The sequence below is a fragment of the Ovis canadensis genome, chromosome 26 (assembly GCF_042477335.2).
Source record: "Ovis canadensis isolate MfBH-ARS-UI-01 breed Bighorn chromosome 26, ARS-UI_OviCan_v2, whole genome shotgun sequence".
Lineage (NCBI taxonomy): Eukaryota > Metazoa > Chordata > Mammalia > Artiodactyla > Bovidae > Ovis > Ovis canadensis.
Window position 1 is genome coordinate 30,771,158 of NC_091270.1, and position 24,940 is coordinate 30,796,097.

At 43.5% G+C, this 24,940-nt stretch overlaps 1 long non-coding RNA gene across 1 annotated transcript in view; it reads right to left on the bottom strand.

Annotated features, from left to right (window-relative positions):
- Nucleotides 1-4,404: 4,404 nt before the first annotated feature.
- LOC138430895 (uncharacterized) overlaps nucleotides 4,405-24,940 on the bottom strand; it is a 50,044-nt gene continuing 29,508 nt past the window's right edge. Inside the window, exon 5 of the long non-coding RNA XR_011253443.1 lies at nucleotides 4,405-5,320. This is a non-coding gene — a long non-coding RNA (uncharacterized lncRNA). The remainder of the gene's footprint in view (nucleotides 5,321-24,940) is intronic.

Sequence of the window (24,940 nt, forward strand, 5' to 3'; positions counted from 1 at the left end):
GAGGATGGACCTTGAGGGCATTTGTGAAGTGAAATTTGAGGGGCCAAATCCATATGATATCATTTATATGTGATATTTACGGGAAAAAAACAACAGCTCATAGATAGCGAACAGACTGATGGTTGCCAGAGGCAGGGGTGGGGGAAGCAGGTGAAGATGGCCAAAAGTATAAACTTTCAGATATAAAATAAATAAGAGACAGGAATACAAAGTGCGGCATGATAACGATCGTTAATAACAGCGCACATTTGAAAGTTGCTAAGAGTAGATCTTAACATTTCTCATCACAGGAAAAAAAGTATACCTATGTATGGTGATGGATGTTAATTAGACATTGCGGTGGTTATCTCATAATATATATAAATATTGTCATTATGTTGTATACCTAAAATTAACATAAGATGTCAAATTTACCATGATTCACAATTATTTTTAGTAAATTATTAAAAGAGGAAGAGAGACTGAAGGGGCACAGCTGCCATATGGAATGGAAACTTGGGAGAAGGGGGTTATGTTTCAGAAGGTTTTTAAGCGGCTTTAGTGATTTGTGGTGTTAAAGCCCTCTTCCACAGGCCAAAGAAGCTGCCATTAAAAATCCAGGTATTTTACACTGTAAAAGGGTATAAACAAGAGGACGGGGCCTATCTCTGACCTGGGGAGTCAGGAGCGACTTAAGAAGCAGCCTTCAAACTCGATCTTGGAGGGTGGGTGGGAATTTTCTAGAAAGAAAAAGATGAGTAGGGAAGTGGGTTTCAAAAGCAAGCCCTGGACAGATGCTGGTGATTTATTTTTTCACCAGTCTGAGGAAAATAAGAAAAATAAGGATAAGTGTTTCCAAAAGCTAGATATACTCAATTTAAAGAAATTTTGGTTTGAGATGAGGCTTCTTCCTACCTTTGAAATGTGACAGTTTTTCTTTTTACGAAACCAAGATGGTAATAAAGTATACCATTATGACTTCAAGCATCTCTTATTTGACCCAAATAAAAATAACACACATTATCCACACTTTAAAAAAAATGTACTGGTCTTTGAAATTTTAAGATTTGAGATGAATGGGTAACAAAGTACCAGTTGAGGAGATGGACAGTGTAGAGGCCAGCCTGCAGGGACAGGCCAGGGTGCACGTGGAAACCAGGGACAAGTACGGTGGGCGGTGGGGCAGAGCAGTGGGTTAAGGTTCCACAGGGGAGGGGGAGGTTCTTTAAGAAGGAGCTCGGACTTTACCCTTCAGGAAGCAGGAACCAGTAAGGATTTACAAGAAGGAGAGAGCTGATTATATATGTTGTGTTGGAAGATTAACTGTGTTCCAGTAAAGCACATAGACTGTAGAAGAAAGAAATGCGACAAAAAGACCAGTGATATAATTAATATGAGAGGTGCTATGCTTAGTTGCTCAGTTGTGTCCAACTCTTTGTGACCCCATGGACTGTAGCCCACCAGGCTTCTCCATCCATGGGGATTCTCCAGGCTAGAATACTGGAGTGGGATGCCATGCCCTCCTCCAGGGGACCTTCCTGACCCAGGGATTGAACCCAGGTCTCCTGCACTGCAGGTGGATTCTTTACTGTCTGAACCACCAGGGAAGCCCAAGAATACTAGAGTGGGTAGTCTATCCCCTCTCCAGGGGATCTTTCCAACCCAGGAATTGAACCAGGGTCTCCTGCATTGCAGGTGGATTCTTTACAAGCTGAGATACCTTATAGCACTGTAAATATAATTCTAGTGATATAGTTATAATATGAGATGAAGGTGTTAATTATAGCAATAGGAATGAGGAAACAGAACAAGACTTTAAAGATTATCCCAAGATGGAACTGGTCTCAAAGACATTCAGGGAAAGGCTATAAGGAATGTATTAGGGCACCATTAACCAACAGAACGGAGAAACAACCAGTGTATCCAGATGCATCTGAGGATGTCTCAGATCTGAGTTGTAAAGGTTGCAAACAGCCTATCAATCCTCTAGACTCACAAATTCCAGTTCCTCAACCAACCTGAACAGTTAAGAGCACCAAGGTCTCCAATCCACATCAGCTAACAAAGTGTGCATTTGGGGGCGTTGGTCAGGACTGGCAATAGGGAATGGCGGAGACTGTGGCAAACCAGAGCTCACATGACCTGTCTAAGGAGCAGCTGCTATTCTGTACCAGCCATCATTGCAACATGGGAAAGAAGGCAGATCTTCTGATATTTTTTTAACAAAGCTGGAAACCTGGATTTGTGTTGTCAGCTAATTCAAGTTTAAAAAACAACCACAACATTATGGGAGTCAAAATCCATTCTATTTGCAAGCTGAACATATTTGATTGACCTTTAATCTGAGATCTTTGGACTGGGGATTAGATAACTATTAAGCTAATACAGATCCACAACAAAACCTCACACATGAGAAAAACATGAAGCCATTTAGCAAAATGGGTAAGTTCTGAGTCATCTGTGATAAGAAATAAAAGGATTAACAAGCAACAATCTCAATTCTCCACCTCTGTTTCCAGAAGATGTTAAAATAGGTTTTGGATAGTACACTTGTAACCTCCAAGCAATGCTATTATAATGATGATCACATTTGTTTTTCACAACTGCTTTCTATGAAGGCAGGACAAATGTTATCATTCTCAATGGACTGATGAGAAAATGGAGGCAAAATGAGGTCTGCAGTTTCCGTAAGACGCTGTGTGGCGGGAGTGGGGCTGAAGCTACAACCTTGTCTACTGTCACTGTCCCTCAGACGTCAGGCCACACAGTCACTCTGATGGGCTCCCCTGGGATGTGGGGATCATCAGGTGTATCCCCTTTCAGAACAGAAAATCTCTCTCTGCAGCTGATGGTCTCTGAGAGAGGCAGAGAACAACAGTACGGGTAGACAGGCTGGGAGAGAGTGTCCAGGCAGCACAGGGCTCAACAGGGATCGCTCCTGGTCCCAGGCTTGGCACTGCCCCAACACGTGTGTGTGTGTGTGTGTGTGTGTGTGTGTGTGTGTGTGTGTGTGTTAGTCACTCAGTCGTGTCTGACTCTTTGCAACTCCATGGACTGCAGCTCACCAGGTTATTTATTTATTTTTTTAACTTTTTATTTTTACTTTATAATATTGTATTGGTTTTGCCATACATTGACATGAATCCACCACGGGTGTACATGCGATCCCAAACATGAACCCCCCTCCCACCTCCCTCCCCACAACATCCCTCCGGGTCATCCCCGTGCACCAGCCCCAAGCATGCTGTATCCTGCATCGGACATAGACTGGTAATTCGATTCTTACATGATAGTATACATGTTTCAGTGCCATTTTCCCAAATCATCCCACCCTCTCCCTCTCCCTCTCCCTCTGAGTCCAAAAGTCTGCTATACACATCTGTGTCTTTTTTGCTGTCTTGCATACAGGGTCATCATTGCCATCTTTCTAAATTCCATATATATGTGTTAGTATACTGTATCGGTGTTTTTCTTTCTGGCTTACTTCACTCTGTATAATCGGCTCCAGTTTCATCCATCTCATCAGAACTGATTCAAATGTATTCTTTTTAATGGCTGAGTAATACTCCATTGTGTATATGTACCACAGCTTTCTTATCCATTATCTGCTGATGGACATCTAGGTTGTTTCCATGTCCTGGCTATTATAAACAGTGCTGTGATGAACATTGGGGTACATGTGTCTCTTTCAATTCTGGTTTCCTCGGTGTGTATGCCCAGCAGTGGGATTGCTAGGTCATATGGCAGTTCTATTTGCAATTTTTTAAGGAATCTCCACACTGTTTTCCATAGTGGTTGTACTAGTTTGCATTCCCACCAACAGTGTAGGAGGGTTCCCTTTTCTCCACACCCTCTCCAGCATTTATTGCTTGCAGATTTTTGGATCGCAGACACTCTGACTACACCAGATTATTTTGTCCACGGAATTCTCCAGGCAAGAGTACTGGAATGGGTTGCCATGCTCTTCTCCAGAGGATCTTCCTGACCCAGGTAGGAACTGCAAATGACAATCCAGGTGTGTGGAGAGAGACCTCTCCTGCCTGCCTCCCTCCATAGGGGCTGCCCTGCTCTCTCCACCTGCAGAAGGCCAATGGGATTCCTGTCTTGTCCTCTTTCTGTCTTCAGAATTGGGCAGGGGCTAGAGGTAGCACTTCTAGCTCAGTTGGTAAAGAATCTGCCTGCAATGCAGGAGACCAGGGTTTGATTCCTGGGTCGGGCAGATCCCCTGGAGAAGGAAATGGCAACCCACTCCAGCATTCTTGCCTGGAGAATCCCATGGACAGAGGCACCTGATGGGCTACAGTCCATGGGGATGCAACAGTCGGACAAGACTGAGCAACTAAACCACCACCACCAGAGGTAGGACTGCTCTGTTGTTCCCTAGGTTCCTAACTCTAGGGTAACTTATTTTGCTTTTACAATTAATTTATTTTTAATTGATATATAGTTGATTTATAATATAGGGTTAGTTTTGGGTGTACAGCAAAGTGATGTGGTTGTGATTCGACTCAGGTGAGGGAAGACAAGGAAGAAAGTCTGGTCAGAGGGAAACACCAGGTTGTGATTTAGTTTCTTCAAAGGCCTCAGCCAACCCTGCAAGGAGTTCTGAATCTCATCAAAGCTTTCCTGGGTTGTCCTGGGTTGGGGTGGAGGCCTCTGTAACCCACATGAGTCAGGCACTGGGCACAAGCTGCACCCAGGAAGGCAGGATGCATCAGGCAATGTGGGGCTCAGTCAGGAGCAAGAGCCTGAGAGGGGCTGACGCTGGAGAGTGGTCTGCAGGCGCCAGCGCCGCTGCTCGTGGAACAAGCCCTTCTGTCTGGAGTGAAGACTGGGAAACGCAGCAAAGCATCCACTGCAATGAGACTATCCACCAACCCAGGCAAGTTTCCATCTTCACGTGGAAAACGTAGTAGAAGTGATCGATGCATAGCTTTCAAGTATTTAGGTCACTTCCTAATTTTCAAAGCACAAACAAAAATAAATGTATAACCAGGTAATTACAGAGTCACAGATGCTAACGGGCATTTTAGCATTTATCTCCTCCAATTGCTTTATTTATGGATGAAGCAAATTGAAGAACAGAGAGGTTTAATGACTGCCCTAGGTCACGGCAGAATCTAGCTTTAAATTCAGGTCATTGGACTTCAAGTTCAGTGCCCACCATGTCACCATAAAGCACACTGTAACAGGAACAGCAAATAGATTCCATCTTTCATGCTAACTCTAGTGAATTCATGGTGGCTGCTTGGATGACTATGTTGAGAAGGAAATTTCAAATTAGCGCTTCAAGAGAATAATCTCGCCAAAGTCCTGTTCTGGGTTCTACAACCTCCTTGGCCTAGAGATGAACAGAAAAACAACAAGCAAGTTAAAAATAGGACTTTTAGAGAAAAGCAGACTTATTATTCTGGATGGAAGAAGGCCAAATGTAATTTATTTACAACTCTAAGATGTCTAGCTGGATTACTTTTATTCCCACAGAAGGTGGTTCCTTGAGGTTTATTTCCTCTTCCTCACTTGTCAAGTGAGGGTGATGGGCCACTGAATTGTGGAGGCTCTTTTTAGCATCCAGAAATCTCTGTTGATGAGATGAAGACCTGGGTTGCTTCCTGGAACCACGAAGAAGGCTGAGAACATTTCCAACCCACCAAGGTAACTATATGAAGGTGAGCAGAAGTACACATCTTCATTCTTCATAGAGATGAGAGATTTAGGGCTTCAGCACCAAAGTTTATGGGAATAAACTTTTTTAAAAAATGTTTTTACTGTCATGAAATACACACAACATAGAAATTTGCATTTGGACCATTTTTTGATATATAATTCAGTGGCATTAAGTCCATGTTCAGTATTGCTCAATCACCACTACTCTCCGTGTCCAGAACTGTTTCATCCTCCCATGCTGAAACTCTGTACCCAATAAATGCTAACTCCCCTGTCCCCTCTCCTCTCAGCCCCGAATAACCTCCACTCTATTGGGAGTGCCCAAAAAATTCATTCAGGTTTTTCCATAATATCTTACAAAAACCTTGAACACATTTTTTGACCAATGCAATACTTTCTGTGTCTATGAATTTGCCTATTCTAGGTATCTCATTTAAGTGGAGTCATATAATATTTTCCTTCTCTGTCTAGCTTATTTCACTGAAGGTAATGTTTTCAAGATTCATCCACGTGGTACCTTATGTCAGTACACACTCCTTTTTCAGGCTGAATACTATTCTGTTGTATGTCTACGCCACGTTTTCTTTTATTTTGTTTGGTTAGTGTGAATAATGCTCCTATCAACACTGGTGTGGGAATAATACTTTTTGCACCCAGTTCATGTCTGAAACCTTAGAATCATGAAATCACTGGAGATTACCTATTGCTCATCTTACAGATGAAGAAACAAAGGCCCAGAAAGACCCACCCCTCAATTGTGGCAGGCTTAACAGGGGACACCAATACCATGAGATCTAAAACTTGGATTCACTATCTGGTACAATAATGGTAAAAAGTAAACTATTCTTTATAATCTTTGTTCAGTTGATCTAGAACAGATAGGAGAGGTAGGCTTTTAAAATAATATGACTTACTTATAACTGTTCAATGTTTGTCAAGCCAAGTGCTCTAGCTACCTACCGTTTTACACAAGCCATCCTAAAGTTAGCAGCACACTATTTTGTTATGCTCACAAATTCTCTGGGTCTGGAATTTAGACAGAGTGTGGTGGGGACTGCCTGTCCCTGCTCCACAATGTCTCAGGCCTCAGCTGGGGAGACTCAAATAGCCGAGAGCAGCTTGAACAGCTGGGCACTAGAATCATCTGAAGATGTCTTCATTCATATGTCTGATGCCTGAGCTGGAATGCCTCGAAGCCTGGGCTGTTGATCAGTGCATCTACATTTGACCTCTCCATGTTTATTGAGCTTCCCCACAACAGGGTGGAATCAAGGTAGTCATGCAAGAAAGCATCTCAAGGCTCTAAAAATGAATATCCAGCTAACAAGGCAGAAGCAGCATGACCTGGCCTTAGTAGTCATACAGTATCACTTCTGGGGCTTCCCTGGTGGCTCAGATGGTAAAGAATCTGCCCTCAAGGCAGGAGACCCAGGTTCAACCCCAGGGTTGGGAAGATTCCATGGAGAAGGGAATGGCCATCCACTCCAGTATTCTTGCCTGGAGAATTCCATGGACAGAGGAGCCTGGAAAGCTACAGTCCATAGGGTTGCAAAGAGTTGGACATGACTGGATAATTAAGACACACACACACAGTGTCACTTTCGTTGAATCCTATTAGTCAAAGAAGTCATAAGACTGCTCACTTTCAAGAGAACACAAACCCCATCTTTCATGGGCAAAGTGTCAAAGAGTATGTGGCCATGATTTAAAACCACCGCACCAATGCAAACTAGCATATACAGAATGGATAAACAACAAGGTCCTACTGTATGGCACAGGGAACTATGATAAATCATAATGCAAAACATATAAAAAAGGATGTGTATACACACACACACACACATACACACATGTATAACTGAATCACTTTGCTGTTCATCAGAAATTAATACAGTATAAATCACTGCACCTAGTGAACATTGCCCCCTTTCAAGCGAACACCAACTGATCATGGCCTCCTTCAAAGGAGTCTCAGGAGGATACCATGTATGTGCTCCAGGGCTATCATCCTTGCTCACAGCTTTCTGTTGTTGCTTAGTTACTTAGTCATGTCCAACTCTTTGTGACCGCATGGACTGGAGCCCACCAGGCTCCTCTGTCCTTGGGGATTTTTCAGGCAAGAATACTGGTCTGGGTTGCCATTTCCTTCTCCAGGGAGACTTCCCAGATCAGGGATCGAACCCATATCCTCTGCACTGGCAGGTGGATTCTTTACCCACCTGGGAAATCCAAAGTTCCCAGCTTTCTGGGAGCGCCTTTTTGGAAACCCAGCTAGACTCTGCTGAATGTCCTTTTGACTTACAGGTGCTGGTGAGTCTTTAAAGGTGGATTTGATTTGGGGGCAATCCAGCGATGGAGGTGGATTATGAACAACACTCATCACAGATTTCATGAACCACCAGTATGTGTTGGGCAATAGGGAGTGACATGTCAATATACAGTTCATTTTCCAGTCAAGAACTAACAGACTTGAAGCGTGACCCCTCCCCAAAGCTAATCAGGTTGGGTTTGTTTAGTATGTTTAACAAATGTCCACAAAAGTACTTTCTAAAAATGAATACATTCAGCACCACTAATATTTTAGGCAACAGTCATGCCCTTGCTCTCCCCTATTGAAGGAAAGCCATTATATGGATAGGTAAATTCTGATGTGTTTGTTAAAAAGATCACCTCCTGGGACGTCCCTGGTGGCCCAGGGGCTAAGACTGTGTTCCCGATGCAGGGGGCCTGGGTTCCATCCCTGGTCAAGGAACTACATCCCAAATGCTGCAATTAAGAGTTCACACACCACAGCTGAAGATCCCGCATGCCCCAGCTAAACCCCAGCACAGTCAAATAAATAAATGAATTAAATACTTCTTTAAATGTTAAAAAAGGATCACCTTCCATTTTTTAAATCATACTTTTCAGGATGGTAGTAAACTAACTGGACAAGAGCTATGGCTCCATTTGCTATTTTTATTCTGGGGTCATCCAAATGGTGGAGCCGTGTAAGGGAAAACAAGAAGACGTGTTCTTCTGCTCAGGCAGATCACATCAGATCAGTCTTGGTCTCCTGTTGACTGTCAGGCTGCCTTCCTGAGCATAGGCCTTGGGGCTTTCGTGTTTCAGAGATAAACGCTGTCAGAGAGTGTACGCACACAGAGCCATCTTCCTACAGACCTTGGCCTTGGTGTCTGAGCCTCCTGTCTATTTGGAGCCTTGTCCTAGGGGGCTGTCAGGTTGCCAAGGCAACCAGCAGTCTTCTGCGAAATGTTCCCAGCCTTTCCTGTGAATAGTGAATTTGTGTCTGTAGCTTATTATCTGACTTTTTACATAAGTGCACAGTAGGTGTAGATTGAAGAGATAATTTCCACCTTGCAAACTAACTGATAGCCTAGAGGCTAGGTCAATAAACAGGGCACAAAGGGATGGCAGAGCCCACGCTTTCCCACCCTAAAAGTGATTCACAGCTCTGGTTTTCAAGAGAGCCCAAGCTGTATCACATTTTGCTTCTGACTTGCCCAAAGAGCCATATCTGTGAAAGGACTGTTAAATTTGGGTGTTTCTTCAACTATACCAACCATGGTGTGCTTAGTCACTCAGTCGTGTCAGACTCTGTGGCCCCATGGACTGTAGCCCGCTAGAGTCCTCTGTCCACGGAATTTTCCAGGCAAGAATACTGGAGTGGGTTGCCATTTCCTTCTGTAGGGGATCTTCTCGATCCAAGGATCAGACACAAGTCTCCTGCGTCTCTGCATTGGCAGGCAGTTTCTTTACCATACAGTGCTACCTGGGAAGCCCTGTATCAACCATGCTGCTGCTGCTAAGTCGCTTCAGTCGTGTCCAACTCTGTGATACCCCATGGACGGCACCCCACCAGGCTCCCCTGTCCCTGGGATTCTCCAGGCAAGAACACTGGAGTGGGTTGCCATTTCCTTCTCCAATGCATGAAAGTGAAAAGTGAAAGTGAAGTCACTCAGTTGGGTCCGACTCTTAGTGACCCCACGGACTGCAGCCCACCAGGCTCCTCCGTCCATGGGATTTTCCAGGCAAGAGTACTGGAGTGGGGTGCCACTGCCTTCTCCATAGAGTGGTCCAATTAATGTTCTGGGTATTAGTCCTACTTGAAATGGGGTCAAAGAAAACAAACAACTAGAAGAGTCAGGATATAGGCTTTGCTAAGACGGCAATCTGGCTAGCATGTTAGCCTGAGCCCTTAATCTGTCATGATGCTTCTAGAAAAAGGTGTGTCATTGTGATAAGAGCACTGAGCTAAGGACGAGACCAGCTTCCTCTTACTGCACGACATTCCCATCTGAACCTCAGATCCATCAACAATAAGATGGGAATTGTTACAAGTTTCACAAGTCCTTTGTAATATTGGATGCATCCACAGATTTAAAAAAAACAAAAACAAAAAACCTTTAAGATTGTTCACTTTAAAAATTATGTTAACCAAATTTTTCAAGTAAAATACAAAACCAGGAACTCCCAAAGTTATTTTTGCAACTTAAGCCAAGCACAAGATGGTGGACAGTCTCTTAGATCTTGAACAACCTACCATTCTCTGAATATCAGAATTAGGAACTGAAAAGCAGGGATTGATTCATAGGAATTAAGTACCTGAGGTTTATTTACTTGGTAGAGGCAACCCAGGAGCTGGCTTAGACTATATTTTGCAAAGAGTAAACCAGTTACGCACCACTTGAGACACTGGACACAGAGCACAAAGAAAGGGGCATATGTGCGCGGCAGACTGCTGAAACAAGCTTGAATTAGGTGAATCTATAATGTGGTCTGAAAAAATCTCAAGCAAATTATTTTCTTTACTTAGGAAAAAACAAATAAACAAACAACCCTACATAATAAGACTACTAACACTAACCTGCTTGAATCCACTTGAGAAATACAAATAAGTCAACAGAGTCAGAGCAGTTCCTTGGATATAGAATGAAAAAGCAAGAATTTTTAAAGATTATGGTCACTTAGTGTGCAATGTTCTCATGTATACTTTCCCTGACAAGTGTGGTGAGGTCATTTGGCACTCTGAATTCAAGTTTCCTCCTCCTTTCCCCCATTTCTCAATGCCTGACTGCCCAAGGGTCTTTGTTCTCCTTTCTTCTCTAAATTCTCATTTCCTCGGTGATTTCATCAATCCATAGCTTTAAATATGGTGCGTTTTTCTTATGCTGACAACACTCAAATGTATATCTCCAGCTCAGACTTCTTCTAAATGGTAAGCTGGGACTCAGATGTCAAAGAGAAATTTCAAAGTTCACAAGTTTAACACTACTTCCACCCTGAGAATTCCCCATCCCAGTTAATGGCAACTCTATGTTTCAACTACCAAAAACATTCTTGACTCCTTTATCTCACACACACCTTGCAGACATTAGGAAATCATGTCGGGTCTACCTTCAAAATATACCATGTATCTAAACAGCTCTTGCCACCTTTCCTGTGATGCTCTGGTTCAGGTTCCCAAACTCTCGTTCCAGGGGAACTGTTACAGCCTCCTGTTAGGTATCCCTGCACCCATCCTTTAGTCTCTCATCGACACAGTTTACATGTATTTTCAACACGTTTAAGTTAGATCATGTTGCTTCTCTGTTCAAAATTCTCCAGTGGTTCCTTATTTCATACAGAGGAAAAGCTAAATTGGAAGGACTGATGTTGAAGCTGAAACTCCAATACTTTGGCTACCTGATGTGAAGAACTGATTCATTTGAAAAGACCCTGATGCTGGGAAAGATTGAAGGCGGGAGGAGAAGGGGACAACAGAGGATGAGATGGTTGGATGGCATCACCGACTCAATGGACATGAGTTCAAGTAGACTCCGGGAGTTGGTGATGCTGGTGTGCTGCAGTCCATGGGGTCGCAAAGAGTCAGACATGACTGACTGACTGACTGAACTGAACTGATAGATAAGGCATTAAGACCAGTTTCCATTATCTCCCTGACCTCATCCCCACCACTATCATCCTCCTCAAACCCTTCTCTCCCGTCGCACCCTAGAGCATGCCCCTCTTTGCTACGATCTGAGTTCTGTGAGGCAGGGAGCTCCATACATGTTATTCTCCATTGTATCCAAAACTCACACAATGGAGTCTGGCATAGCGGTGGGCTGTCAATAAGCATTTGCTAAATTGAGGCATGAATTTTGGGGGTTTTTAGCTCTGTTGCATGGCATGGGGGATCCTATTTCCCCGACCAGGGATCAAACTCATGCCCCCCCACAGTGGAAGCACAAAACCCTAACAACTGGACAACCAGGGAAGTCCTTGGATACACAAATTAACAAATACATAATTCTCAGGCATCACCTGAAAAGAGTGAAGGAAAGCACATTCAGGAAAGTGCATTTCCTCACCTTTTTGACTCCAGAGCAGGGGTTGCCAACCTATAGCCTGCAGGCCCATCTGTATTTGCAAACAAACGTTTCCTGGAACCACATACAAGCCCATTTGTTTGCATGCTACATGTGGCTGCTTCCCCATGCACTATACCAGCAGAGTTGGGTAGGTGCTACAGAAAATGTATGGCCCACAAAGCCTAAAATATATACTATCTGATTCTTTACAGAAGTTTGCTGTCCCTTGACCTAGAGGGTGCATGCTGAGAGGGAGAATTCTTACATGCACACTTGTTGTTCATACAAAAATCCAGCCACCAAACCCAAAGAAGAAAGCACACTCAGACTTGGGTAAGTGAGCTAGGCAGTGTGTCAGTTCAGTTCAGTCGCTCAGTTGTGTCCAACTCTTTGCGACCCCATGAATCACAGCACGCCAGGCCTCCTTGTCCATCACCAACTCCCGGAGTTCACTCAAATTCACGTCCATACCATACAAATATGCCTCAACCTTGCTTTGGGGGCATGGCTAACCTGGACGTGCTCCTGTCCCATGTACAGGCCATATTCTCTCTGTTTAAGTGGCAAAAAGTAGCCCTGTCTGCCCACACACTTCACCAATGGGAAGATGAGGGACGTCAGGTCTATTATTTTTACATCTACATCCATTAATGTCTCAAGAGTTGAGAAAGTTCTCTTGCCTATTTTTAATCATGTTGCTACAGAAGGGTCATTTGTATCCTATTCTTTGACTCGATGACTCATTTCAGGTTCCTTAAAATAGAGTCAGCTCTCATCCATCTTGAAGACAGAGCTGCTCAGAACGCTGACTGGCACAATGGATGAGCTGGGGGCTCAGCAGGACTTGAACACCCAGACTTGGATGAGGTGAAGGTGGGCAGCGGGACTCTCTCTGAAATGAGCCTGTTTGGCATGCAGGGGCCCTGGCTGGAGGGCTTTCCCAGGAAGTTGTCCTGCTCTCAGGGTGACTCAGGGTTGGGACAGCTGTGGGCCTATCCTGGCCTCCCTGGGGACTCCTGGGATGTGGAAGGACTCTGTATGAAGGAGGAGACTGAGAACCAGGAAAGTCTAGATTATACTCTTGGTAATGGCAGAATCACATCAACCTCCCAGCACCCTGTGACCCTGGACCCACGAAATGTGGAATTTGCTATTTTTGCTTTAGTCACTGAGGAGAAATATTCCTACTTCTCCACTTCTCAGGCAGAACTTTTCTTCTGGTTATATGTCCCATGGTCTTCGGTCTTCCCTTAAGAAGAAAGATAAAAATCTATAACATGAATAAGAGACGATCAATAGATCCAATGGTCCTCAAAGATGGTGCAACTATCACTTTATAAAACAAAACTCTGTAGACTTTGAGGAATGAAATGTTTCCTGCCATATCAGTAAACAAGGATGTCACAGTAACGAGCAATTGCTGTGCTCCATAATGAGCTGGCGAGCCCTGAGGAGCTCAGGAAGGAAAGATTACCTGCCATGTAGCAGCCATCAGACTGCAGCCACTGCCTACGGTGAGCCCTGAGCAAACTCCGGATGTGAAAACACAGGGTACTGGCCCCAGATAGCTGCAGCGCATATTCCTGCGAAAGGAATGATAGCAGAGACCCCAGATTCTGGCATCTTCAGATACAAAGAATGGGGCTTCCCAGATGGTGCAGTGATAAAGAATCCTCCTGCTAAAGCAGGAGATATAAGAGATGTGGGTTTGATCCCTGGGTCAGGAAGATCCCCTGGAGTAGGAAATGGCAACCCACTCCAGTATTCTTGCCTGGAAAATTTCATGGACAGAGGAGCCTGGAAGACTACAGTCCATGGGGTCATAAAGAGTTGGATGTGACAGAGCACACACACATACAGAGAAAAGTGATAAATTCCTTAAATTGAGATATCTGGTTTCCCTTTCATTAAAAATGATCTTTTGACATTCAGACTACCTGTTCTTTGTTGCACAACTTCTATATAATCTGGCTCTCCACCCCTCCTTGGGACAGTTCTCTCAGGGTTATTTGAGATGCTGCTTCCTCGGCTTGAAGTCCTAAAATTTCTCACCAAATAAAGCATAACTCTCAACTTTTAGATTGTGAATATTTTTTTAAGTCTACAACTTCAATGCAAGGTGAAGACTTTCATTTAGAGGTAAATTCCACCTGATAGCCATAGAAAACACCGGATTTGAGGAACACTCGGAATTGTTTATCAGAAAGACAAGCCTTGAAAGAGAGTCAACCAAAACAACAGAGTCTGGAGTTCAGGTCTCTCTGGGTGGTGATGGAATCCTTTATTCTTTGGAGACTGATAAAACCAGGCTGGTTCAGCCAGAAGTTTGATTTAATTTTATCCAAATTCAGAGAGCTGAGAAACTTCTAAAACCTCTAAATCTAAAACCAGAGAGTTGGGGAAACCTCTAAACTTCTCTTGGACTCCGTGCTTCCAAGAATGATGACAGTTAAAAGGAAATTCAAGGAGAAAGAAGAGGCGGAGGGCTGGTGGATCTAGTCTGCACTTCCAGCACCCTGCCCTGAAGCCTCTCTTTCACCCCAGCTACTGTTAATGATAATAGCTGATGCCATTGTCATTAACATCATGACTTAACAAAGGTGATGGCTTATCTTCCAACAGGAATGCTGGGGAACCAGAGGAGCTTCAGAACAACTTTTCAAAGTCACCTTGGACAAGACCTTTGCCTGGGGGATGTCTCTTTTCCTCAGCTTGGATGAAGGGAGATGAATGATGGGAAAAAACTCAGTGGGGACTTTCTTGCATGCATTACCTGAAAGTCAAGAGGGGAATAATCCTGAGGCTCTGTTCTGACTACTTTTCAGGCTCCACCAGGAAATAATAAGAATTCACAATCATCTACTTACTAATACACTAGAAGTTTATTTTGTTGGGAGCCTGAACTTGGCATGTGTTAAGTAATAAAGTTAACAACCTTTACAGAGTAAGTCACCAAACGCTATGAGAGAAGAAAGTAGAAAAGACCCATGAGGGAAGACTCACAGGGATACACAGATAATTCTATTTTTAAGCAACGTGTTGAAGTTCTAGTTGCTTTTGACATTAGGAAAAATAGCCATACACAAAGTCACAAAGAATTTGGGCTGGAAACTAGGGCCCTCACATGATTATTTGAATGTACCCCATCACCTTCAACACAAGTGGCAGGACTGCTATAGACTCCGCTGACTGTGAAGGGGCACCGCCTTGCTCCTGGGAAGGTCTCTGGCCTACAGAGGAGTCCGTAGTAATGTTCAATATGAGCATTTCTAAGACACTGTGGCTTCTTCTTAAGACATTTCTCCCTGGGTTGCCACCGTACTTCTCTGCCCCTACACGTACGTCTCATTCAGTACAGGTACCAGAACCTTCTCTGGGGAAACCCAGCCTCTCCCCTAATGCAAGGGAGCCCCAGTCTCTTTGAAGTCTGGCAAACTCAGCAGCCTGGAATTGTGGTCACCCACCAGTGGGCTTCTGTCTTGTCTTCTGCAGGCTTCCAGGAGGCTGGGAAGGAGCTCAGTTCTGTAAGAGGAGAGGGCAGAGGGTGGGGCCTGTGGAGGACTTTCTCCAAACCCAACTCTCCACCCACAGCCAGTGCTGCTGGTTGGCCAAGTTTACCTCATTACCAGAACTGCCTTCTTCTGACAGTTGCATTTAGTCTCTCAGGAGGGAGGTACATTCCTCAAATTAGCTATGACTTGTACCTACTGTGCCCATTTTAATTTCAAAACACACTTTCCTCCTTCCAATTATCGGAAAGTAGTTCCTCTGTCTGAGCCTTCTGGAAGGAAGGCTCCACCCCAAGTCATTTGTCCCCTGCAGTGCGGTGAGAGTCGGGGGCGGGGGGCGTGTGTGGTCTTGGCTCCCCACCACACAGGGCTTTCTGTTTGTGTCTGGTGTCTCCTGACTGGGCCCCCATTTGCCCTGAGTCCTGCACTGACCAACAGGACACACGGCTGCCTGACTTCAGATGTCCTCCTGGGTCTGGCCCCTCTTGGCTCCGGGCTGAGGTTTCTCCCCTGTGAAGCTGGCAGCTGCAGCAGTCTCCCCAAGAACAAGCCTGTGAACAGTGCTGTGAGCGTGCCGTTCCCAGATGTGGGTGAGGGCAGCTGCCGTGGACTAGGAGAGGGGAGGCCCCTCTCACCTCCTCATCAGGATGGAGTGTGGCTTTCCCCTCCCAAACTGGAACCTTGGTACTTGTGAGCTGGAAGAAAACTTTGACTCACAAGTGAGGAAACCAAAGTCCACAGCTCAGGTCAAAGAGCTGATCTTGGCCTCTTGACTCTTAATCTGTGTACTTTTCACTGTAGTAAATTGCCTCAAGCTTTCACTTCTGGTCAGTTAATCTCTTCATTCTAAACTCTTGGGGCTCACAGAGGGAGACAAATTTTCCAGTGGGTGTACCAGAGGGGACGGAGCTGGAGAGAGGTGAGGGGGGTTTCCTGCTGCTCTGTGCAACCCCCCAAGTGCTCTTCTAGAGTCACCATCTGTGAGCCTGGCCCCAGCTCCCCAGAACTTCACAGCTACCTGCCAGGACCTGTAGGCCGGGGAGCCTCTCCGAGGTCTTGGCCACCGTCCCAGCAGGAAATGGGGCTTCTTAGCTGGTAAGATAGCTTCAGTATTAAAAGCTCCTTCTTAGTGTCTTAGGGTCTTCCTGGAGAATGACCCATGTGCCCTCGGGCACCTACTAACTTATTAGTTCTTTACTCCTTGTCTGTCCTGTTACCCACGACTTCGCATTAACATGGCTAGGTGTTTCCTGAACTCCTGGTTGCCCAGCAGACAACACCTTTGACCCTCTGATCTTCTGTATGGCTCTGGCCTCACTCTGTACACTCAGGCTGTGACTGCTCACATCCGGGTCCTTCTCCAAGCCTGCTCTTCACCTGCACCTCCATCTCTCACAGCTCTCCCTACCCTGCCAAGTTCTGAGAACTGCTTGATCTCCATATGGGTTTAAACCAGGCTGACCTTAAATACAAAAGCCCAAGAAACAAGCTTGTTGTTATTTTGCTATGATTGTGTCACTGAATAGTACCATGGTGCTGGTCTGTACAAAACTTGACAGGTGAAATGCAAACTTTCCAAACAAATACACCAGGAAGTATTTGAATTGTTTACAAAAAGACTCAAAACATTGAAAAGTTAGATTTGGAAGGGACATTAATAATACTTCAGTCCAGAGCATTTCCCAAAGTGCATTCAAGGAAAAACAAAGAGGAACATACTTGCATATATTACTCAATGAGAGTCCTGTGCTCAAGGGAAGACACAGCGTATGACAGCCCTCTCATAGGGATTAAAAATATATGGTAGCAAATTAAAGACTTGGAAAGTCCTCTGTCAGTGAACCCTCTTGAATTCTAAATCAGTGTTTCCCATGTTAATTTGAATACAGAACCATCTCTTCTTCCATTCATCTTAATCCCATAGATTCTGTGTTCTGTGGATGACGTGCCAGGAGATGTGACTGAAGTGAGTCCAAACCCTCTTCTCCCAGAGGAGGAGACACAGCCTTAATGAGGTTTCAGAGGCTTGCTCAGGGTCACACAGTAAGGACCAGGTACAACTGATTGTTTCCGGAAGAGGACTTCCAAATTCCCGTTCCTGTGCTCTTTCCTCTAAACCCTGTTGATTCCTTTTTAACAAATAGATTCCTCTGAGGATTCCTCAAGAGGTCAAGCATTCTCCGTTCTCTTAAAATTAAATAACCTGTGTCTCTTATGTCTCCTGCATTGGCAGTCAGGTTCTTCAGCGCTAGCGCTACCTGGGAAGCCCAAGTGATAATACAAATACATAAAGTAGGGAAATCAAAGTAATATTTCTTCAAACTGGGCTTTCTTTTTTTTTAAATTCAAAATCTATCCTGGAAAATGCAAAATAAAAGCAATGAGATATCATTTCACATCTATTAAAATGGCTAATAACCACAGTAAAAAATACCAAGTGCTGGCAGGAATGAGGAGGAACTAATTGGAACCCTGATACGTTGCTGATGGGAATGAAAATGGTGCAGCCTCACTGGAAAACAACTTAGCAGTTTCTTATAAGGATCAACATTCACTTACTATGCATCATTCCTGGATATTACCCAAGAGAAAGAAAAACTTAGCTTACATAAAAATCTGTATGCAAATATTTATAGAAGATTTATTCATAATTGCCCAACATTGGAAACAACCCAAATGTCTTATCAACAAGTGAATGGTTAAATAAACCCTCATAAATATCAAATAAGCTCTCATAAATACCATACCAAACTCTCATGAATTCATGCAATAGAATATACCCTAGTAATCAAACTGAATTAACTTTTGATAAATACAACTTCTCCAGGGCTTTGTGCTGAGGGTGGGGGGGGGGGTGGGGAAGACTAATCTCCAAAGGTCATATACTATATGATTTAATTTATTTTTTAATTGGAGTATGTTGTTGCTGTTTAGTCACTTCAGTCATGTCTGACTCTTCTGCGACCCCATGCACTGCAGCCCGCCAAGCTCCTCTGTCCATGGGATTCTCCAGGCAAGAATACTGGAGTGGGTTGCCATTTCCTCCAAACTGGAGTATATTTTGCTTTAAAATGTTGTGCTAGTTTCTGTTGTACAGCAATGGTGAATCAGCTATTTGCATACAACATATACATGTATCCTCTCTCTCTTGAGCCTCCCTCCCACTGTCCCCAACCCACCCCTCACGGCACTGAGCTGAGCTCTCCGCGCTACACGGCAACTTCCAGCTAGCTAGCTATTTCACACACGGTAGTGTATATAAGCCACTGGTGTGTCCACAAGCCCATTTTCTACATCTGCATCTCTATTCCTGTCCTGCAAGTAGGTTCCTCTGTATCACTTTTCTATATTTGTTTTTCTCTTTCTGACTTACTGTATGACTCAATTTATGTACCTTCTTGAAATGACAAAATCGGAGAGATGGAGAATAGATTAGTGGTTGCCATGGGTAGGGAAAGGTGGGACAGAGGAGGGGAAGGGACTAACTATGAAGGAGCCACACTATAGAGATGTCTGTGGGGCTGGGATAGTTCTCTGAGGTAGTGCTCACAGGTCTCGGTGCATGTGATAAAATGGCAAACGTCGTATTAATGCCAATGTCCTGCTTCTTGTACTATAGTTGTGTAGGATGGAGCCACTGGGAGAAGCTGGTCAAGGGCACAGGGAACCCCTTGGCACTATCTCTGCAACTTCCTGTGATTCTATTTCAAAACAGAAACTTTATACACACAAGTAGATACACACATGCCTCCACACACATATGATACACAATATTTTGGATAGATCTCAAATACATTATGCTAAACAAAGGAAGCTAGGCACAAAAAGCTGCATGCATTCTGAAGGGTTTCATTTTATGACATTCTGGAAAAGGCAAAAATTTAGGAGCGGAGAACAGATTAGTGATTTTCCAGGGATTATGTGGAAGGCAGCAAGGGGCAGTCTGGGATGATGGGGCTGTTCTGTATCCTGATTGTTGTGGGGTCATATAAATCTATACATGTGTTAAAACTTATGGAAAGTGAAAGTGAACTTGCTCAGTCATGTCCGACTCTTTGAGATCCTGTGGACTGTAGCCAACCATGCTCCTCTGTCCATGGGATTTTCCAGGCAAGAGTACTGGAGTGGGTTGCCATTTCCTTCTCCAGAGGATCTTCTTGACCCAGGGATTGAACCCAGGTCTCCCACATTATAAGCAAGATGCTTTACCATCTTACATCAAAAAATTTTTCACTATTTGTAAATTTCAAAATAAATATTAAAAAATAGATTGTCAGTAAAACACAGAAAATTATAGTTTCTATTCCAAGAAACTATTATGATGGCTTTTGCATAAATTATACATTTGGCTTTCACAAATTAAACACCCATAATGATAATATCCAAAGGCGAAAATCATTCCTTGAGATTGTGTAATTAAGTAAAGGGTTATCTTTGCTTTTAATCTCTTCAGTGTTTTAGATTTTAGCAATACAGATGAGTAGTTTTGATGACTTTTGTTTTATTGACCAGCCAGCTCCAATTACGGCTGGTGGTTACCAAAGCTTGATTACACCATGACATTGAAGCCCTGAAACCAAAATAGGATTTAGGGGAAAAAAGAAAAAAACAGAATGGAAAGGAGGAGGGAAGAAAAGAAGAAAGCCAGCTTGGGAGTTAATTGTATTATCTGACTTCATTCCCTGTTTCTTTGAAAACATTTTCAGTTGGCTCTCACAGAGGCTCAGGTGTACATTCTGTTATTTGGCAGTTAATTCTTTAGACTCACTGGGATCTGAAATGTAATATGTTTGCTCTCCATTGCACCCACCCCTGTGAGTTTCTCCCACCAGATTTATTTACTCCTTCTTTAATTTCTTTTGAATGCTTTCTCACCTGAGTGTATCAACAATAGGATAAGGCTAGAGGACAGGCAACCAGAGTTCAATCAATAGGACAAGTGACTGATTGGTCAACAACTTTGAATTTCAAGTTGCCACTCCTGTGCTCCTATTTCCCTCATGTTATTTTTGGCTTGGTTCCACATCAGACAGTGTAAACACTTTAGTCTAAACTGCTTTTAAGAAAAATCAGCTCATCTTTTGACATCCAATCATCTTTCTATAGTCCTTAAGATTTCCTTCTCAGCATCACGGCATAAAAACATTAAAAATTTGAAGTTGCAGGTTACAGCTGTCCAATCATCAGAGAAAATGGAATTGCGACTCTGGCTGTGTCCTCTCCCACCTCTGGGCAGGCGCTGCTTTCCACTCTCTCTGCGTCTATCACATCGGGGCTGAGCATCTCTTCACATTTAAAAATGGAACTTTCTGGCTCTGAGTTCAAGGTGTCTCAAATGATGTTGGTTGGAATTGTGCTTTAGAATATTTACCCCTTAGTTTCCTTTATTAGTTCAGAGAAGCAGGCTATGTGGGCCTTTTGCCATTTATTTATATGTTTAAACGTTGTATTAAAGTTATACCAGCATGGATTTTAAAGAGTAAAATAGTTCTACAGTGTTTTGACAAATAGTAGTTCCCCCACTACCCCTTCTCCAGAAGAACAATCCTCAGGTGTCTGAGTTGATGCTTTTGGTATTGATCTCTTTGTTGCTAAAGAAAATGCTCACTTACTGTTCTTGAAGGGTAGCTTGTAAGACATCCTAAAATATGTTGCTTTGGTATATTGCTGCTTTGAGCTCTGGACACTGGAGAAACAGCAGTGCAGGGAGCAGCTTTCTCTGAACTCTCCTTATCCGCCTAAAGACAGAACCTCCAAAAGGAGCCAGTGGTCATGGATCCCCTCTCCAGGAGTTTCATCAGTCAGGAAAGAGGGACTCTTGTCACCTGAGAGGAGACTACAAGTTGACACCACACCCAGACACATAACTATCATCACAAACTATCACCCCTCCTGTCTACTCTTGTAAAGGCCCATTAACCATCCTAAAAATCATTTCCTCTCCCCGAAGGGGCCAGCATACCCGCCTTCTCCTTTTCCTGTGAAGATGGCAGATAAGTTTGAATTTTAAGGCATCTTGGGGAGTTTCTCAGTTTCCCTGAATGTCTTCCAGGCATACACAAAGTGCTGCTGCTGCTGCTAAGTCGGTTCCAAATCTCTGTGACCCCATATGACCCCTCTGTCCATGGGACTTCCCAGGCAAGAATACTGGAGTGGGTTGCCATTTGCGACTGCAGGGGATTTTCCCAACCCAGGGATCAAATCTACACCTCTTGTGTCTCCTGCACTGGTAAGCAGATTCTTTACCAACTGAGCTGCCTGGGAAACCCTAGGGATACATGAGGTACACGTTAATAAACGTCTGTTTTTCTCTCATTCATCAGTCTTTTATTACAGAGGTCTTAGCTGCTGCTGTTGCTAAGTCGCTTCAGTTGTGTCCAACTCTGTGCAACCCCAGAGACGGCAGCCCACCAGGCTCCCCGGTCCCTGGGATTCTCCAGGCAAGAACACTGGAGTGGGTTGCCATTTCCTTCTCCAGTGCATGAAAGTGAAAAGCGAAAGTGAAGTCGCCCAGTCGTGTCCGACTCCTAGTGGCCCCACGGACTGCAGCCTACCAGGCTCCTCCGTCCATGGGATTTGCCAGGCAAGAGTACTAGAGTGGGTTGCCATTGCCTTCTCCGAGGTCTTAGCTAAGAACTCAGAAAAGCAGAGGAAATATTATTTTCCCTCCTACACAGTTTCCTTGATTTTTCACTTTTAAACATCGGCTATTGACTTAGCACTTTTCGAGCTAGGTAGGGATTTGGCTCTCTCTTCTCCCCAGACCCCCATGAAACACGTGCACCCCCTTCCCATCCTCTTATCTTTGCAACAGTTATATCATAGTTTTTGTTAGATCTTTCAGTCCAGTTCAGTCGCTCAGTCTTGTCCGACTCTTTGTGACCCCATGAATTGCAGCACGCCAGGCCTCCCTGTCCATCACCAACTCCCGGAGTTCACTCAAACTCACGTCCATCGAGTCAGCTACTCTGAGCAAAGTCTTGTAGTAAACTACACTGGCTTTTTCTATCCTAAATAACTTTCCCCTGGATAATAATTTTGTTATGATAATGATGGTGATTAGTGCTTATCAAAAATTCAAACACAAAGTCTTACTGAATTACACAAACATCTATCTTCTCAAGACATTGGGAGCAACACATATTTCACTGATTTGACCTTCTTGAAGAAATATCTCTTAGGCTCTCTGACAGGCTCCAGTCTGGACTGTCTATTTCCAACAACTAGGATGGAACCACTATTCAGGGATTTTCCTTCATCACCCTCCGGGGGGTTCCCTTCATTTCACTCTTGTGATGGATCTCCTGTTCCTCGATCTTGTGTCTTTTTTCTTGGTTTATTCCCTTGCTTTGGCAAAATGTATCCTTTAGAAGCTTTCCTTTAGAAATCAAAGACATGTGGGATACACAAGTTTTGAAACATTGCCTTTCCAAAAACATCCTTATTCAAATTCATACATAAATGATGCTGTGCCTACATATAGAATTCTAAGGTAGGAATCCTTTTTCTTCAGAGTTTTGAAGGCATTGCTTTATTTTCTTCTAGCCTCTGGTATTACTGCTGAGAAACCTAATGACATTTTAATCTGACATGTCTATCCTTTAATCATCCTAAAATCTTCCCTTTATCCCAGGAGTTCTAAAGTTTAACCATCACACACCTTGATTTGTGTCTGCTCTCCTTCCTGCATGTCACCCTGGAAACACACCACTCTAACCTGAAAATTTGTTTGGGATTATTTTGTTAATGATTTCTTCCACTCCACTTTCTCAGTTCGCTCTTTCTCAATCTCTTATTATATAAATAATGAGACTTCCTGGATGAATCCTCTATTTTTTACATTTTCTCTTTCACATCACTTTTGGGTTTTTGCTCTATATTTTGGAAGAGTTCTTCAGTTTTACCTTTCAATTTATAAAATTTCTATTATCATGCTTCTGAATGCTTAAAGCTCCTTTTTCTTCAAAAGTTCCTGTTTTATATCATTCAGCTACTGAATCAAGGTTGAAATATCTTTTTTTGTATTGCTGAAGATTCTAACCATCCCTGATGGTTTCTTTAAAGCGTCCTTTTTGGAATGTCTCTGCTGTTTTCATGTTGCTTCTTTATGCTGGTTTGTCTTGGTCTTAATCTCTCACATGAGGGCTCTCCTTACATGAGATAAATTTTGAACAGATGCTCATAAGAGTGATGTGTAGTAGGGGTTTATCAGCAATGAACATCACCCTAGGGTGATCTGGCTCAATTGTTTCAGGGAAACTCAGTATCTCTTAAGACTTAGTTCTTGGGTTGGTCTGATTCCCAGTGGACTTTTCCAGTCTCAAACCTGGAGGACAAAAGCCTGGTTGATGTCAAATGGTATCATATAAATGATAGAGTAATCATTCTGCAAAAGTTATGGTTTCTATAAATTAGGGAGCCTGGTGTGGTTAGAGCTCTGGATTGAGTGTGTGAAGTCTGAGTTCTACTAACAGCTTGGTTATAATCTATATGGTGACCTTGAACAAATCCCTTGATATCTCAGAGGCTCAGTTTTTCTCATCGAAAAAATGAGTGCTGCTTCTCAACTTCAATGCACATGAAAACCAACATCGCTATGTCCAGGATCTCATCTCCATAAATTCTAATTTGTTTTTTTCTGAGATAAGGCCAAGAACCTGCATTTCTAACAAGCATCTTGAGTGATTCTAATGCAAGAGGGCTGGTGATCACCCCAAACGGTGCATCAATTTAGACTTTCATTTATTTATTCAACAAATATTTATTGAGTACCTACCGCAACATGTTTTAGGAGTTGGAGGAGCAAGAAGGGCTTTGCTCTCTTAGATTTTACACTCTCATTGGGGAGACAACCAAAAACACATAAATAAATAGATAAATAGTACCATACAGCAGTAGTGATAACTACTGTATAGAAAGAGAAATGAAGGGACAGAGAAGGGTTGGAACGAGCAGTGGAGCCATCCTGCTCAAAGATGATCGATCACCCAGCACGTGTACACCACAGTGTCCAAACATCACTCAGCAAGTTGTATTAGATAATTGTCCTGGCCTGTTTTTAGAGGCCACAGATGACACCAAAGAAGTATGGGATGCAGCTGGCTGCCTGTTCTTCAGCAAACTCCCCCTGATATTGGCAAGCAGCAAACAATCCAGAAAGTATGTACATGCTCCGCGTTGTGGTGCTGATTCTAAGTGCAGTGTAAGTTTTTCAAAGATGAGGATCAGCCTGGGCTGAAGTGGTTAGAGAAGCTTCTTGGAAGATGGTTCTGAGACAGCACTCAGGTGTGTTGATTCGGGACACAGATGGACACCAGAACACCAGTGGGCTTTATAAAGATTTTGAGGCTGTCGATGAGGTTGGCAAAGACATTCACATCTAGAAATGTTTGATATGTGTTGGTGTCAAAGGAGAAGGACAACCTTGGAGGA